This window comes from Triturus cristatus, chromosome 9, assembly GCF_964204655.1.
Source record: "Triturus cristatus chromosome 9, aTriCri1.1, whole genome shotgun sequence".
Classification (NCBI taxonomy): domain Eukaryota; kingdom Metazoa; phylum Chordata; class Amphibia; order Caudata; family Salamandridae; genus Triturus; species Triturus cristatus.
In genome coordinates, this window is record NC_140592.1 from 29,959,712 (window position 1) to 29,978,644 (window position 18,933).

The 18,933-nt window shown below is 42.7% G+C and overlaps 1 protein-coding gene and 1 long non-coding RNA gene across 2 annotated transcripts in view; one reads left to right on the forward strand and one right to left on the reverse strand.

The window, feature by feature from the left end:
* LOC146797307 (uncharacterized) overlaps nt 1-18,933 on the reverse strand; it is a 496,953-nt gene that overhangs the window by 160,872 nt on the left and 317,148 nt on the right. The window lies entirely within an intron of this gene.
* LOC146797308 (uncharacterized) overlaps nt 1-18,933 on the forward strand; it is a 189,123-nt gene that overhangs the window by 10,518 nt on the left and 159,672 nt on the right. The window lies entirely within an intron of this gene.

Consider the following 18,933-nt stretch of genomic DNA (forward strand, 5'->3'; position numbering starts at 1 on the left):
ACCATAACTTGCATAAGTTGTGACTTCTAAGAAAGGAATCGCTTGCCATCCTTTCCTATGTGACGTCTTTGTTCTGTGAAGATTGATTTCCACAGGAGTGAAATCCAATTTTATTTTGAAAGAGAAAACAAGTAGATGGACTGAAAACAAATAGTCTAGTTCTCAACGAGATTTGCACATTTCTTCTTCTGCAAAAATTCCGTATAAAATCAAATTTTCAGTATTGATTTTCCCCAAATCATCCGCCTAAAGCCTGTATTCAAATAGCGTGAAATGCTTTACTCAGTTTGGCCAGTAGGTGTCTCTTCTGCTTTTCCATAAGTGTGACTGCTGCGGCGCCATTTTCCTTGTTAATACTCTGTAGCCCCTTCACAGCCATCTTGTTGAAGGGCAGCAGCACAAACACTTACTGTAAGTCATTTTTATTCTCTATTTAAATAGTGACTTATTCAATTTGCTAAAATTCTTCAGAAACCCATTGCTTGAATATGCGCGTGGTTTGATGTCACACAATTTGCTGTTGTCCTATTCTATTTTGTATGTTTAGGGTTTATTTTCCATGGTTTACCAACATTTGGGAATGGCTGTTCGTTTTTCCTTTCTGTCTAGTGCACATGTTCACTTTCCTTATGTGTGGGCGGAGCATGTACATCTACTTTTCACCACTACACCGCCTGCAGGGAGTCTCCATGCTCTCACTCAGCTACCAGCATGATCCCCTGTGTTTAATTTGTGACGGTGTTTGGTGGTGCTTGGCACCGGCTCTTATTCCTCAATCCTGTCACTTATTAAAGACAGCCTTCCAGGTGATGGCGCTGTCGGTCTTTTTTTGAGCAGTAGTCATCACTAAAGTGTTCAGCACACTCAGTAGTTCTTCAAGATAGGATCATTGTCTGGATGGTAGCTTTGTAAAAAAGAGTTCTTTGAAAAAGTAAAATCAAGTAGATATACATTTCGAGATTGTGTCTAATTAAAGGAGAAGCTCATACCAAAAATAACACCAAGTTCTGAGCTGAGTTGAATCAATATGGGGTTGGGCCCAGATATGTTGGCCATTAGGATCTGAGAAGGATCCCAGAACAATAACTTCCATCTTGCTTGCCGATAAGTTTTAAGGAGTTGTCATCCACTCGCCTAGCGATGGATGATAGAAAGTCTTTAAAGCAACACCTGGCACTCCTTAAGCTGAATATACTTTAACCTTTTCAGAAATGTGAGACTGAAGGAGCTGGTAGATTTCCCAAGATAAAGGAGTGAGATACTGAATCGAGAGCCACATGCATGCCCAGTAAGATGAGTACAACTGGTTCGCCCAATCTGAGGTGAGGCGGTGCTTTCAAGGCAGGGGCCAGGCCGGCTTCCATACCCTGAGATGGTTTAAAACCTATCTGAGCAACATCAGGATCTAAGGACCCTCTGTAAGTCTGTAGGGAACATGCAGGAATGCATGACAGGGTGAAAAGTCAAAAGCAATAGAGAGAGAGAGAGAGAGAGAGTATGTGAGTGTGTGTGTGCGTCTGTGTGTTTTATATTTTTACCAAAGCTTTATCTGTACAGTCAAGTCTTTGCCTTCCAGAAGAGACTGGCTGCAGAGTCCAGTGAGGTAATAGCTGATGATGTCTCAAAGGGTCTTAATTATCCTCATGGGGCCCAGATCAGAAGGAGAATCCCAGTAAATAGCAGATTTGGAAGCTGCACCCAAGAATATGAGAAGATGGTGGGGATTAGGTAGAGCATAAGTGAGACGAGCTAGTAACATACTATCAGGAGCAGCAAAAAGGAGGTGGGACCTGAGGAGACTGAGGACTGGAATATTTGAGGATTGGTGTTAATTGCATGTTGAAAGCAGCTCAATAGACTTAGATCTTGCTGCCAGACTGAAGAGGCTGTCCATAATTTAGAATAAATCTTTTAGTTGATTGGGGGCAGGGCTGGTGTGATTTTGGTAATACACGGGGTCAGCCTAGTAAATAAAAATCCATATTTGATGATAAGAGTTATGTGATGTTATTACAGGTTATAGCGTACAGGTCATGTTTTTGAAGCCGCAGGAGTGTGGATAGGATGTTCATGAGTCTTTACCAGCTAACTACGCGCGGAGAGCCACATACTGTTGAAAAAAAGGGGGTGGCTGACAGTAGAGGTGGCGCTCTGTTTCCCACCCAATGCCGGGCCAGGGTGCTTCCACTGCCGGGTCACACTTGCATCCGCTCGAAGTAGCGTTTTTTGCGCGGTTCAGTGGGTGGAATCAATTGTCAGCGACACAGGTCATGATTACTGACAACCCCAGAAGGAAGAACACAGCCCAGTATGCCCTACGTGCTGAGCAGCCTAGTAGAAAATCACACCAAAATAAACTAATAAACTAAAACCAACCACTTACTAAAACTCAGGTTGAAACAATGCACCAATGTGTATGAAATAAAAGAGTAAGTCCAAATGAAGACAGGGAAGGGAGGTCTGGAGCCCCAAAATTACTACAAACACTAAGAAATCACAGGCCAAAGACCCAAAAAACTACTATGAGCATTAGTTGCTTTTAGGGATTTGAGTGCTATGAAGAGTCAAATGCAGGGAACAATTTAATCTGCAATATGACATCGTGTACATGTCAAAGTCTTGTTAGCTTGAAACAAGCAGCTATAATTTACTTCGAGACAGGCATGTGGTGCAAAAACTATAATACGGTTAATAAATAAAATAAACATAAAAATTAAAAAAGCAGGTTATTAAAATCACACATAAATGAAGAAAATCAAATATTGGGATCAAATATTATTGGTAAAACTAAAACTGTGCCTTTAGAAATCCCTGGTAAATAATTGCTATCACTTGGGTCTATAGACCAGAACCCAGGCACCATTTATGGCCAAACTATGAAGTGCAACTCGGTAAGAGTTTGTGTGTCTCCAGGTCAAGAGGGTTATCTTGAATCTTCTGCTCCAGCGGAAAGGGAAAATTTACATATCCTCCTTGCGTCACAGACCCATCATCACACTAATTCATTCATGCACGCATTCCTTGGTGGGGCCCATAACACCAACACTCACACTTCACACTTCGAGTCTGCACACAGGAGGAAATGAAGCGCTGGACATGTGGGGGCACCTTATTACCTATAGGAGAAATTCTTTACATTATATACACAATATCCCTTAGTACTGATAGACTCCTAACTTTAACATCAAGGCACTCCACCACTTGGTCGATAGACCAATTAGTTGGACTGGTTGATGGTGACTTAGAACCAGCTAAAACACATTTAAAGTTTCCAGAACCTTTTAATCAATACCTTATTAAAAAATCACAAACTCATTTCCGGTTAATAAATGTTTAGTTTATCTAATTAATTCACCTTCATTGGCATAGTCAGCATTTAATCAATTCAGAATTTTCAATGAACATTTGGCACAAATTAGCATGACAATTATATTTACCTAATTTCTGATACGGGTGACCATTTCCCTGGAACCTGTCAACCCTGCATCAATCTAAATCCCTTCTGGTGTAATCGTCCAATCAAATGCAGGCTAAGACCCAAATTAGTCCAGGAAAAGTTCCTTCGCTCGGCACAACACAGTCCCAACGGTATCCGACGGACCAATCAATCGTGCAAGCCAATCGACCAACGGAAATTCAGAACGCACTTCTGAACACACTGGCTAACACACCTAAAGTTCTTCTAAGTTCCCCTTTTTATAATAAATTCTAAGTTAACCTGCAACATTTTCTAAATTCGAAAGGCTCTGATTGGCTAAGCTACTAACATTTGAAATATGGGACGTGGTTCTCAGAGTCTCTTGGTTCTCATGGAATTGGATATGTCATCCTTTAGTTTGTACAGTTCTCATGCGAAAGGGTCCAAAGTATCAATATCCAGACCTGTGTCATTGTCTTTTCTGTCATTCACACTAGTTGAGTCTTGGTATTCCTCCACGTTCCTATCCTTGACGAGGAACACTGTGCCCCAAACTGGAGGACGCCTGAAGATCTTCAGAGCCATCCGAGTCTGCGCAGTAGACATCGCGCTCACACGACGGTGGCCACTTCCGAACTCCATTTTGAATATTGCGGCCTAGTAGGCCCAAATGCCAACTTAAGCAAAGCAAACATAAAAAGTAATTAATATACAGAAATGAAGATTCAAATGTTTAAACCCACACTAATCCCAATATATATTAGTATTTTCCTAGCTTATAGCAACATTTAAAGCAATAATACTCACCATTCCACAATACCAGGAACGCAAACCATTACAAAAGCAACATAAACCATGCAATCTCTATCACAACACATTCTACAGTCAATATGCGTACCACAGTTAGTCATTAGAATTTATTTGCCATGCAATTTGCTTTTAGTCCCTCGTGTAATTCGTGTTTATTAAGGTGCAATGTTGGTTAGTATTAACACTCAAAACAGTTAATACAAGTTAATATTTAGAATAGTTACGTAATTAGTCTTTTATCATGCAAAATGGGGGGGTATACAAAATCTTGCTTTACCTGCTCCACCACTTCTCTGAGGCCATGTGGAGAGTCAGCATTGGGCAACTTATTCGAGATAGGCTTCTCTCAATACTTGATCAATCACATCCCTGAGAGGGAGTCAGTGAACCCTGATGTGGAATGCACATAAACAGGACCACAGCATGGGGTAAAGGGTAAAGGAGAAGCGAGATGTGGCCCAATTCACAGAAGTAGGGTGAAGTCTTAAGGAAATAGGTGTACTTCAGTCACTGAAGTTAGGGCACCCACAACAGAGTATTCTCATGCAGTAGGAGGCTTACCTCATGCTCCAGAGCACAGGCAGCTAGGTAGATGGCAAGAGGCAATCACCAGATGAAGGGATTTCAGACACAACACAAAACCTAGACATAGAAAACATGTAGGGGAAGGGAAACACAACAAAGGTGCGGGAGTGCTAACAATGAACAAACCGGAAGAGAAAGCAAGTTGCGAGGCACAAACTGATTCCTGCCGCCGCTATTTAAAGTCAGCAACAGTAGTTCAAAGACTGTTAAGAAACCCTCAATCACGTTTATTGCAAGTGGTGTTCTAGCGGTATGTTCAGTTATCCGCTTATGCTTAACAACGTGACAGCATCATCATTGGGTCACTGTGTGCTTCCTCCACCCGGAGGTATTCTGCCTCTGGTTTTTTCAGTAGTGATCGTGGTGATAAAAAAGTACCCGTGTGTAGTGAAGTGATCTCCGTGAGTGTGAGATAAAAAACTCGTCCGACCAGTCAACAAATTTTAATGGAACTGGGTGCGAGTTTATTAAAAACGCTTTTCGTGCAATAATAGACACTTTAGGGTCTAGTGCACTTTGTGAAATAGTCCAAAAAAAGGGAGGTCGACATGTTTCAGCCCTATGTCGTGCCCCTAAGGGTCAGTTGGGCTTTCATCAGGACCTAGTGCAAGTGTGGGGACCCTCATATCTAAGGGACTCCCAAGTTAGGGTGGATTGATTGGTCCAACCGGTATTTAAGGAGTTCAATTTGAACCTATTTAGAAACATAAAAGAAAGGGGTTAGAAAAGAGAATGAAACAGACCCATATATATTCAAGATGAGAACTGTCATTAAGTTCAAAAACTCGAGCATCAGCCGTCGTTGCAACTACAAAATGACAATACTTCAGTAGTGACAATGGCAAAAGACATTCACTCTTATTTTGGTATCGAGTAACGGCAAATAAAGCCCTCTTTTTACATTTAAAAGTGACTTTAGCATGAAAAAATAAAACTTTGCAAGAAAAAACTGGCACAAACTAAATTCTCTAAGTAAGCACAAGGCACAAACTGTCTTTATAATGATAGTAAGACCATTCGCATGTGAGCAGATCAAGCTCGTTTTTAAAGTTATCCAGTTTCAGGAAAAAGAGGGGGGGGGGGGGGAGGGGTCACAGTATGTTGTATTGCCGGTATTGTTATTCGTGAGCGTCCAGCTACATTGACAACAGATATACATATATATTGAGTAACAGCAAAGAAAGGCCCTCTTTTTTTATGTAAAAACAACTGGCACGAACAGGATTCTCTGAGTAAACAAAAACCGTGTGGTGTTTTGCGGTTGATATTTCGACCATTCGCGTGTAGCGTTGTCAAGACACGCTAATTATATACCCAGTTTCAATAATATCGCAGTTTATATCAGGGTGGTGTGGGATAATGAGTGCAAACGTGAAGCTCAAAATTAAAAGCTAATAGTTCTCAGAGTCTGAGATTTGGCTATGCAGAAAAACATGTTCAAGCGTATCACTCATGCACTCTGTAAACATAGATGAGGACGATACCTTGTTTACTCATTAAGAGGAAACCCATCAGGTACAGGAGGTAAATCCCGCTCTTAAAAGAAGTGAGAGACAAAAGGACAGTCAAGGTATTAAAAAGAAAGGTATACATTACATCCCTTCGTCCCTCCGTCGGCATCTTCGTGTTTGTTCCAGCCGTTACCTTGTGCATGGACGTTTGGAGACTTGTTCTGCCGCTGCCTCTCTCTACCCGGAATGTGCTTCAGTGAAGCCGGGTCATTTTTAAAGTAGTCAGAGCCCATCGCAAGAATTAACAGTGAAAACAGACTGAATTACTTGCGAAAAACACTATGTTTGGATCGGAAATCGTGCTTTGTATAGATTAGTATTTAGCTGGAAAATTCGAGTTACTTCTTATTATGTATACTAACAAGGCGATTGTACTCAGGTGAAAAAAAGAAGATACATCGTCTCTACATCGGAAAATGCCAAAAAGATCGTAATGTTCATTTTGCTCCGTGGATTGTCTCAATAAAGTTTGGAAGTACATTCCAAACGTGCACGTCAACCTTTAGAGGGCCAAACAATTGCAAGGATTTTCACAGTTTTGTTGTTGAAAGTACTTTCTAGGCATGCACGTAAATTTGAGGAGGCCATGCAGTTTCGATTAATCGGAAAATGCCAAAAAGATCGTAATGTTCATTTTGCTCCGTGGATTGTCTCAATAAAGTTTGGAAGTACATTCTAAACGTGCACGTCAACCTTTAGAGGGCCAAACAATTGCAAGGATTTTCACAGTTTTGTTGTTGAAAGTACTTTCTAGGCATGCACATCAATTTGAGGAGGCCATGCAGTTTCGATTAATCTGCTTCTGATGTTGCCGAGATCGTTTAGTAAAGGGATATCTCATGTATAACCCAGTTCGTATGAAGATTCCTATTCACAGTCGAGGGATGTTCCAATTACATTTAGGAATCCACATCCCCTCGACTTATGTTGTGGCCAGAGTTAAGAAGGGGGGGCGTATTTATGTCAGTGACGCTTATCTGTAGATTCTGTAGGTGGACGATAAAGGAAATTAAGGATTGATTGGGACCCAACGCAGATGTATCCATCAAATACGATGTTAATCCTGCTCCAATATTCTTTGTTAAAGAGTGGTCATCATTTGTTAATACTTAACCAAGGGATATTGTCGTTTAGTCCATGTACATGGGTACACAGGCGGTGGACCCATCTTTGTTCTTTTTCGAACAGAGTTCTTTCCGCATTTTGGTTTTTCACAGTGAGGGTTTCCAAGATGACCCACTGAAGGTGATCAATTGTGTGTCCTTTTTCCAGATAATGATTGCTCATCTTAGTGGTACTCTTTTTACATTTGATATTGCTCCTATGTTCGCAGAGTCGTTGTTTGACTCTGCGGCATGTCATCCCAATATAGCGTAATTTGCAAGGGCATGTAATCATATAGATTACATGAGTGGTGTTGCAGTTGGTATGTGCTCGGATTGTCCATAATAAGTCTGGCAGTAGTTGTAGGGTTTTTGTGGCTGTAGTTAAGTGACATACGGAGCACGTGCCACAGGGATAGTGGCCAGTGACCGGTGTTCTGCTCCAGAGACTCATGGTCGTATCCAGACTTGGTTTGGGAGGGGGTCTTGTGTGTACCAGTATGTCTTTTAGGTTACGGGTCCTCTTATTTGAAAACCTAGGTTTAGGCCATTTCAAGGCCCCTGACGTAAGTATCCTCCAGTTCTTGTTGATTATTTTCTTGACGTCATTGGATACCAGGCTGTAAGTGCTGACACATGTGACCAGATCCTTGGTGGGTTCTTTCACAGAAGTTTCCATTAGGGCTTCTCTCTGTTGATTTCTTGCCCTCTTTTGGCATTTTTTGATGGTACGTGGAGGGTAATCTCTGTTCCTCAGTTTCTCGCTTAGATCTTTCGCTTGTTCTTTGTAGTCCTGGATATTGCTACAGTTGCGTCTGAGACGGAGAAACTGGCCATACGGAAGATTCTCCCTCATTGGGCGCGGATGGAAACTGTTGAAGGAAAGTAAACTGTTCTTGGCAGTGGATTTAAAGAATGTTTTCGTTTGGATGGTGTTATTATCAATGAAAATCGTGACATCCAAGAAGTCAAGTTCGTTTGGGCTTGCTGAGTAGGTGAACTTCAACCACTCGTCTCTGGTGTTTAACCACTGATGAAATTCGACAAGAGTTCCCATGTCACCCTCCCAAATCAACAGGACATCGTCGATGTACCGTTTCCAAAAGATAATCCGTTTGTGGAAGGGGTTGGTCGGGCTCTGTACGAATTGTGCTTCAAAATCGCTCACGTATAGTCCCGCCACGCTCGGCGCGAAGGTACTTCCCATGGAAGTGCCATGGCGCTGTCGATACATGGTGTGGTTATACTCAAAGTGGTTCTCAGTGAGCGCCAGTCTGCAACACTCTAGAATAAAGTGTCTCGGTGTCTTATGGTTCCATTGTTGACTGAACAGTAGCTCTTCAAGGGTATCCAATGTTTTCTTCTGTGGGAGGCTGGTGTACAGACTTTCGACATCCAAACCGACTAGTAACATACTGCCTTCTACGAATTGCTGATCTCTTAGGAGGATGAGGAGATCTTTGGTATCTTTGAGGTAGGTGGGCGTTTTTTGTACTAGTGGTTTGAGATAGTGATCCGCAAATTGTGACAGGGGTTCTAGGACCGATTCGATCCCAGAGACGATTGGTCTTCCCGGTGGTGGTCTTCGTTCCTTGTGGATCTTGGGAAGGGAATAAAAATATGGCATTCTAGGTTTCCGAGCTACCAGGAACTCTGCTTCGCTCTTGGAGATCCAGTTGTTAATTTCCGCTTCCTCTACCATCAGTGTGATTGTTCTTTGTAGACGTTCCGTTGGGTCTGTCGTGATGATCTCGTAAAATTTCGTGTCGGATAAAAGATCTGTACATTGTTGATCGTACCCTTCCCTACTGAGCAGCACAATACCCCCGCCTTTGTCGGCAGGTTTTATCACAAGGTCACCATTTTTCCGTAATGAATCCAAGGCCAATTGTTCGGCTCTAGATACATTAACAAACGGTCTTTTTGTATGGTCTTTAAGACTCTCTACTTCTCTCATGATGGCTTGTTCAAAGGCCACAATCTCCACTGGGACCTGATGGTTGAGAGGGCAAAACCTAGACTTGCGGCGTAAGGTCGTGTCGCCGTCTCTAGTTGGTTCTTCTTGCTCCTTAAAAAAGGCTTTTAGCTTGATTATCCTGCAAAACTCTGCCATCTCGCATTGCAATTTGAAGATATCTACGGGAGGAGTGGGGACATAGGTCAATCCTTTATTGAGAATGCTTTCTTGTTCCACTGTAAGGGTAATGTCAGTTAAGTTGAAGATAAGGTTGTCGCGCTTGTTCCTGGTTTCGCATTGGTCATGCTCCTGGTATGTACTTGGCGTTGTTGGTCTTCCCAAGTTACTCCTTTTCTTCTTCCTCTGTTGTTGGTCTGGCCTCTCCCTAAAAAAGGCGGTCTTTGTGTGTAATTCTGACTCATGTTTGGTGGTGGTGGAATTCCCATCTGCGGGGGGCCAGGGTAGAAGGGAGTGCCCCAGTTTTGAAAGTTCGGGTTGAATGTCTGGAAAGGGGCTGGATGTGGTGGGCCACTGAAATATGGATTATACCAATTGTTGGGTCTTCTTCTATTCTGTCGCCTGTATTGGCCCCTGTTTCTTCTGGGTGTGTAGGTCTCATCACCACTCCAGTCTGAGCCGTTGGATGATGAACCTATACTCGAGTTACTTGACGTATTATCATAGTTATCTTCTGGGACTTTGTAGTCATCAGCACTGTAGGGGTGCATCTTTTCCATGGAAAATCTCTTGAGATCTTTCCCAAGTTTTTGAATCTTGTTTTGTGTGATGTAGTCCCTGGTCTCGTTCATCTCTTTGTTAATTTCTTCAAGTCTTTTTTTATATATTGTTAGGTGTACCATATTCTTGAGTTTAGTTTCACTCACCTGGATCTTAATGGTGAGTTCGTCAGTCAGTCTAGTAGCTGTTTTGATAATTAGGACGAGGTAGTCTCTTGTGCACTTCCACGAGATTGATGACCAGTCTCTACGGAAAGTCAGATCATGGAGGAAGATGCGAGGGGCATTGTTCACCCAGAGTCCTCTTGGGGCTGCATTAGCACGAAGGTATTCGGTCATTATAATTCCACGGATGGCAGTGCGTACTTGTTCTTTTTTCAACTCAGACAATTCTTCCCAATCTGTAGTTTGGGCTAGAGTCTGTGATAAGTCTTTGTCTTGCAAGAGTGAGGGGAGAGACAAAATTGCATTGATTTCGTCGGTGGAATAGGATAGACCTAAATTCTCGGCCATGATGATTCCAAAAAACCTTTTTCTAGTATATGGGTATTTGTGTCCCAAGGGAAAGAAAAAGGGGTGTATGTAGTTGTAAGTGAATACTTACAAAAAACTCCCACAGCTGCACGCTGCTGAGAATATGTATTAATCAAAGAGAGGGAGTAAGAAGGGGTTGCGACCCACTCAGCTTCTTATACCAATACTTAAAAATCAAGAGAGAGTGGATCACTGGTCCTGAAAGAACCAAAGTTAGCAACAGTAGTTCAAAGACTGTTAAGAAACCCTCAATCACGTTTATTGCAAGTGGTGTTCTAGCGGTATGTTCGGTTATCCGCTTATGCTTAACAACGTGACAGCATCATCATTGGGTCACTGTGTGCTTCCTCCACCCGGAGGTATTCTGCCTCTGGTTTTTTCAGTAGTGATCGTGGTGATAAAAAAGTACCCGTGTGTAGTGAAGTGATCTCCGTGAGTGTGAGATAAAAAACTCGTCCGACCAGTCAACAAATTTTAATGGAACTGGGTGCGAGTTCATTAAAAACGCTTTTCGTGCAATAATAGACACTTTAGGGTCTAGTGCACTTTGTGAAATAGTCCAAAAAAAGGGAGGTCGACATGTTTCAGCCCTATGTCGTGCCCCTAAGGGTCAGTTGGGCTTTCATCAGGACCTAGTGCAAGTGTGGGGACCCTAATATCTAAGGGACTCCCAAGTTAGGGTGGATTGATTGGTCCAACCGGTATTTAAGGAGTTCAATTTGAACCTATTTAGAAACATAAAAGAAAGGGGGGAGAAAAGAGAATGAAACAGACCCATATATATTCAAGATGAGAACTGTCATTAAGTTCAAAAACTCGAGCATCAGCCGTCGTTGCAACTACAAAATGGCAATACTTCAGTAGTGACAATGGCAAAAGACATTCACTCTTATTTTGGTATCGAGTAACGGCAAATAAAGCCCTCTTTTTACATTTAAAAGTGACTTTAGCCTGAAAAAATAAAACTTTGCAAGAAAAAACTGGCACAAACTAAATTCTCTAAGTAAGCACAAGGCACAAACTGTCTTTATAATGATAGTAAGACCATTCGCATGTGAGCAGATCAAGCTCGTTTTTAAAGTTATCCAGTTTCAGGAAAAAGAGGGGAGGGGGGGGGGGGGGGGGAGGGGTCACAGAATGTTGTATTGCCGGTATTGTTATTCGTGAGCGTCCAGCTACATTGACAACAGATATACATATATATTGAGTAACAGCAAAGAAAGGCCCTCTTTTTTTATGTAAAAACAACTGGCACGAACAGGATTCTCTGAGTAAACAAAAACCGTGTGGTGTTTTGCGGTTGATATTTCGACCATTCGCGTGTAGCGTTGTCAAGACACGCTAATTATATACCCAGTTTCAATAATATCGCAGTTTATATCAGGGTGGTGTGGGATAATGAGTGCAAACGTGCAGCTCAAAATTAAAAGCTAATAGTTCTCAGAGTCTGAGATTTGGCTATGCAGAAAAACATGTTCAAGCGTATCACTCATGCACTTCTGTAAACATAGATGAGGACGATACCTTGTTTACTCATTAAGAGGAAACCCATCAGGTACCCGGCTTCACTGAAGCACATTCCGGGTAGAGAGAGGCAGCGGCAGAACAAGTCTCCAAACGTCCATGCACAAGGTAACGGCTGGAACAAACACGAAGATGCCGACGGAGGGACGAAGGGATGTAATGTATACCTTTCTTTTTAATACCTTGACTGTCCTTTTGTCTCTCCCTTCTTTTAAGAGCGGGATTTACCTCCTGTGCCTGATGGGTTTCCTCTTAATGAGTAAACAAGGTATCGTCCTCATCTATGTTTACAGAAGTGCATGAGTGATACGCTTGAACATGTTTTTCTGCATAGCCAAATCTCAGACTCTGAGAACTATTAGCTTTTAATTTTGAGCTTCACGTTTGCACTCATTATCCCACACCACCCTGATATAAACTGCGATATTATTGAAACTGGGTATATAATTAGCGTGTCTTGACAACGCTACACGCGAATGGTCGAAATATCAACCGCAAAACACCACACGGTTTTTGTTTACTCAGAGAATCCTGTTCGTGCCAGTTGTTTTTACATAAAAAAAGAGGGCCTTTCTTTGCTGTTACTCAATATATATGTATATCTGTTGTCAATGTAGCTGGACGCTCACAAATAACAATACCGGCAATACAACATTCTGTGACCCCTCCCCCCCCCCCCTCTTTTTCCTGAAACTGGATAACTTTAAAAACGAGCTTGATCTGCTCACATGCGAATGGTCTTACTATCATTATAAAGACAGTTTGTGCCTTGTGCTTACTTAGAGAATTTAGTTTGTGCCAGTTTTTTCTTGCAAAGTTTTATTTTTTCATGCTAAAGTCACTTTTAAATGTAAAAAGAGGGCTTTATTTGCCGTTACTCGATACCAAAATAAGAGTGAATGTCTTTTGCCATTGTCACTACTGAAGTATTGCCATTTTGTAGTTGCAACGACGGCTGATGCTCGAGTTTTTGAACTTAATGACAGTTCTCATCTTGAATATATATGGGTCTGTTTCATTCTCTTTTCTCCCCCCTTTCTTTTATGTTTCTAAATAGGTTCAAATTGAACTCCTTAAATACCGGTTGGACCAATCAATCCACCCTAACTTGGGAGTCCCTTAGATATTAGGGTCCCCACACTTGCACTAGGTCCTGATGAAAGCCCAACTGACCCTTAGGGGCACGACATAGGGCTGAAACATGTCGACCTCCCTTTTTTTGGACTATTTCACAAAGTGCACTAGACCCTAAAGTGTCTATTATTGCACGAAAAGCGTTTTTAATAAACTCGCACCCAGTTCCATTAAAATTTGTTGACTGGTCGGACGAGTTTTTTATCTCACACTCACGGAGATCACTTCACTACACACGGGTACTTTTTTATCACCACGATCACTACTGAAAAAACCAGAGGCAGAATACCTCCGGGTGGAGGAATCACACAGTGACCCAATGATGATGCTGTCACGTTGTTAAGCATAAGCGGATAACCGAACATACCGCTAGAACACCACTTGCAATAAACGTGATTGAGGGTTTCTTAACAGTCTTTGAACTACTGTTGCTAACTTTGGTTCTTTCAGGACCAGTGATCCACTCTCTCTTGATTTTTAAGTATTGGTATAAGAAGCTGAGTGGGTCGCAACCCCTTCTTACTCCCTCTCTTTGATTAATACACACGCTATTTAAAGTCAGCCAGAAGCACCCGCCTTATCCTGTGGCCTGGAAGAGCAGCCCTGATTGGTTCTTAATCTCAGGTTGACGTGGCAGTCTCTCCTGTCCAGCCCACCTGACACACACACACCCTACCACCTTCTCTAGAGTTCACTCATTCCGCCCCATTTCGCCTTTGTAACAGTATCTTTGTGAGAACATCTCCTTTCTTACTCCTTGTTTTGAATCTCTTGACTTTGTGATTCCAGGACTGGAAGCTGAAGATTCATAGGATCCTACAAGGGCAGCAATGTCCTGTCCATAGTCCTATGATAGCCGTATACTGTGTCCTTAAGGCTCAGAGGAATGCAATAAAATGTAGTCACTGGGATGTCTTATTCTGAGTATCTTAGAAACTTGTCCCAGTTCAGCATAGATTACATTTTTAAGTTCCAACTTTTAGAAAATATTCTGTAACTTGTTTCCTGAGTGTCCAAATGTCCATAATATGCAGGGAATAGCTGGTAGACTCCTTACAACTCCAGCTCAGGTCCACAACAAACATCCAGTTACAGCCATTTCTAACAATAGTTTACTACAGCACTCTCTTTCATTGTCAAGTGTGTTCTTTACACCCTGGACACAGGGTAAACGTTTTACAAATCGCCATCAAAAGCATAGCTTCCGGGAAGGCGGCAGGCCCTGATGGCCTTCCAGGCGATTTGATTCTTCATGACCCCCTAATATGGGAAGAACTCATCACTAATGTGATGAACTTACTGCTAAGAGGCCATGCTATCCCTGATTCATGGAAGGGTGCCGAGGTAGTCACAATCTATAAGAAGGGGGCGAGAGAGGACCCTGCCAATTACAGGCCAATAAGTTTAATCGATGTCATCCAAAAGGTGGTTGGCAGGGTTCTCAAGTCGCGAATGTGGACCTGGCTTGAAGAGGGAAACGTCTTATCACACTTACAAGCAGGGTTTAGGAAGAAAGTGGGCACTATGGACCAGGTGTTCAGATTCCTCGCCATATATTGGAAGACTGTCCTGATTGGCGGGGGTTCTTTATACCTGGCCTTTATTGATCTTAAAACTGCATTTGATCTCGTTCCCCGGGCTAAACTCTGGCAGGTTCTACATGGAATGGGGTTGCCACGATACCTTTTGGAGTTTATCAAAAGACTGCACGAGGACACATATGCAAGAATTAGATGGGGGAGTGAAGGCCAATTGACTGACCGTATCCCTGTCCAGAGGGGGGTTCGCCAGGGATGTGTGATGGCTCCGACACTGTTCTCCCTCTTTATTAATGGAGTGGTAGACCATTTGAGGGAGGACCCAGCGGATGCCCCCGCCCTGGCGGGGGAAAAAACACCACCCTCCTCTTTGCAGACGATACACTCCTCATGTCTAAGACCCCTATGGGTCTTCAGAAACTGCTTGACAAGTTCTGTATCTTTTGCGACAATCGTGGACTTACCATCAATACTACTAAGACCAAATTGATGGTATTATCTAGAAACAAAAAACTTTAAAAAACCACCGTCGCATTAAATGGCACCCCATTAGAAGAAGTGGATGCCTTTGATTATTTGGGGGTTAGGATAAACTCTAGAATGAAATGGGATTCGCACATTGCCAAAATGACTTTAAATCTAAAGAGAGTGGCAGGAGCAATCCTTAGAGACCACCGTTTATCATCAACTAAGCCTATCAGCCCTGCCTTATTAGTATACGAGGGCAAGGCATTGTCTGCTGCTGCTTACGGATCTGAACTGTGGGGATTCGAAAGAGTTGCTGATTTAGTCTCTGCAGAACATAAATTTATGAGAGAATTAGTGGGTCTCCCAGTCTCCACCCCTATTAAGCCGTTACTTTATGACTTGGGACGTCGTTCCATCAAAGACATTGTTGGCCTCCGGCCCGTTTTATTCTGGGTCCGGCTTAGGAGAACCCCGGAACTGAGCAATTATGCAGCCGCCCTTGACGAACTCATTGCTTTAAATGGTTTCAGACTAATCCCATGGTTGAAAAATCTGAGGGACATGGTAATTAAGCTAGGGCTAAAAGAAGAATGGCTCTTGCAGCAGCCCCCGCAAAAAGATATTATTAAGAAACTATATTGGTCAAGCGTCGAGGGAATGGCTTTGACAGACGTAAAGTTGGGTGCTCTAACTGATGCATTCATGACCTGCAAGCCAGCTCCGAAGCTGGAACCTTTTTTAGATTTCATCTCCTCACCAAGGGACAGAGTTTTGTTCCTCAAAATAAGGTTTGGCACACTACCTCTTAATGTTTTTACAAATAATTGGAAAAATTCTAAATCCAATCACACAGCTTGCCCGGGATGTTCTAATCCTACTGAGTCACTGGGGCATTTCCTGTTTGCCTGCAAGGCGTACAGGGCACCTAGAAAGCGCTGGTTAACTCCAGTTTGTAGTAATCTGGGTACCAGGCAGTCATCAGTGGCCCTCCGTATTTTAACGACGGACACAACATCCTTGCTGGTAGTTTGTGGGGTAGCCAAATATCTTGGAAAAGCTTGGATATTACGATCTAAGCTGGTTGAAGCAAGCTCTGCTTAGATTGCCATCTTGTCTCTCTTTACCATCTACATCAAACAATTTTTATAACTGGATATGTATCTTTTGTCTTTATTCTCTTACTCCTCTGTTTTACTTAATCTCCCTTTTTTCTTTTTTTTTTCTTTTTCTGGATGAAATTTTTAAATGTATATTTTTATATGTTATCATTCCTGTGGTCGTACCTATGTTGATTCGAAATGTAATTACTTTTATGATACCTTGTTATCGAATAAAGTATAAACAAACAAACAAACAAAGGCAGGATGTAGCAATGTGCAGTTGTAACTTACCAGTGTTTTTTTTCTCCAAGTGGCCAATGATTTTCTCCTACTAGATAGCCCATGGCTTGAAAATGTTTGAAGTTTGTGGTTTGTTCGTAAAAGGTGTGAGACGTATTTTATTCATGTTACACTTTTAAAAGTGGCTTTTTAAGTATGTTATCTTTCTAGTAACAAATGGATTATATATTCCCTTCAAGCTTATGTCCTATAATTAAACTATGCAATTTCAGAAAACATTTACAAACAAAATACATTTTTTCACCAATGTATCTAATATAGCAACTTTTTAACTGATATTGTTTTTTTTCTTTCTTTTTTTTTTTTTTAAATCAGAGCACATGTATCTAGTTTAGATCTAGTCAACATGCCTCAAATACTCCAGAGATGAAATGACAGATGTCCCCAGCAAATAAATGATGATTATGAGCGAAAAGGATGGATTTCTCACATGGTTTTAAGAGGGGTGTTAAAGATTGGGAGGGTTACAGCTGGGAGAGAAGTCATCAGGCTTCAATGTGCTATCTCACTCTAGGGTGAATCATTAATTGTACTTCCACTAATTTCAAAGTAGTTGAGGGTCGTTCCTGGATATTAAGTTCTTGCAACAACTGGGGTGGTGCCCTTCATCCATATGAGAGCTGTCTACTGGTATAGATTCTTTGCCACGTTAGTGTGTAGAAGTGAGGTCAAACATGCACGCTTTTGGTTTTTCACACGGGACAGATGCCCTTGGGTGGTTGCAGAGAAAGCTGCAATAATACTGAAAAACCCTTCAGGGCCCAATGCACCTGAATTATTGTTTGGAAAAGTAATTACAGGCCTGATGTAGAGCGTTGCAGGTTACTCCTTCACAGACATGACTGATCCCGTCCCCTTATTACAAGTGCATTGCATCCTATTGCACTTGTGAAAAGGCAGATGAAATACCGGTCACACTTCTGATGGTCCCATCCACCACACTTTAAATAAGGCGCCAGTGCTCCACAGTGGTAAGAAATGGTGGTAGGACTTGCTGGGAATTCTAGCACAGACAGACTCAAACTTTCCAATGATAGTTGAACTTGTATTGGTATCACAAGCCCAGAGAACGATTCAAGCATCTGGTTTCCATCAGTAGTTGTGACCTGTCCTCAACTCACGGCAACGAACGGAAAAATGTTTGTAATGCAGGCCCATGCGTTTTACTGGGAGTAGTAGGTGTAGTGACCTGGGGTCAGGGGCACTAGGACTAGGGGTGGGCAGAATTTGCAAAATTCACTTTAGCAAATTATCGCAAAAATGTTAAAAATCTCCGCAAACACGTGGAAATATCGCGAAGATACAGAAGTTTTTTTCCCGCCCGTTCGCGGTATTTTCTGCGTGGTCGCGGCTCGCCAACTTAGCTATGCGGTTGCTCGCGGGCGCGGCCATCTTGTTTTCACTTGTCTCGCGGTGCATGATCGCGAGAAGAAAGACGTGATCGCGCGATGCATGACGTTACTGCGGACGCGAACTGTCTCGAGACAGCGCAAATGGCTACCAACAATCCAACATCTCGTGGAGAACGCGACCGGATAGGGAAAACTTGTCGGCGAACGCGGGGATTCAGGTAAGGCGATCGCGAGCACGCGAGAATGTATTATTTTACAGCGCGAGCAAGCAAAAATTTTCCGGTAAAATGCGGATTGCGGAAATTTTGACATTTTCGCGCTCTTCGCGGAACACGAAAATGTCAAATTATCGCAATTTCCGCGATCGGAACGGAATTTTAGCCCAGGCCTAACTAGGACCCTGCACTTCGTCCTAGGGGAGGGGACAGAGACCGGACACCACTTCCGGTCAGTGAGTGGGGCGAGCACTTGACTGGACGAGGGCAGAGGGAACAGACGTGCATGTGGGTACGAGGAACCAAGAGAATAAAGAATACACTGAACGCTTACAAGTCTCAGAGTGGGTCATTAGCACGACACGACAACTGGCGACGAGCAGGTGGGATCCAGAGCCATCACACGAAACAACCTCGACAAAACATCCACGCGAAGCCAGGAGCCCACCCTGGTCCAAAGATTGACAAGACGACGTCGGGAGCACAGAAGAAGACGAAAACCAGGAGCGTCGAGCCCCAAAGAAGAGAAGGCGCGAAATCGGAGCCAGGAGCCCACCCTGGTCGGTGTACGGCCTCCAGGGCAACATCGGAAGCCCACCCCAGCCGCACCAAGGAGAGTGAGGTGAGGGAAGTGCAAATTAAGCGTC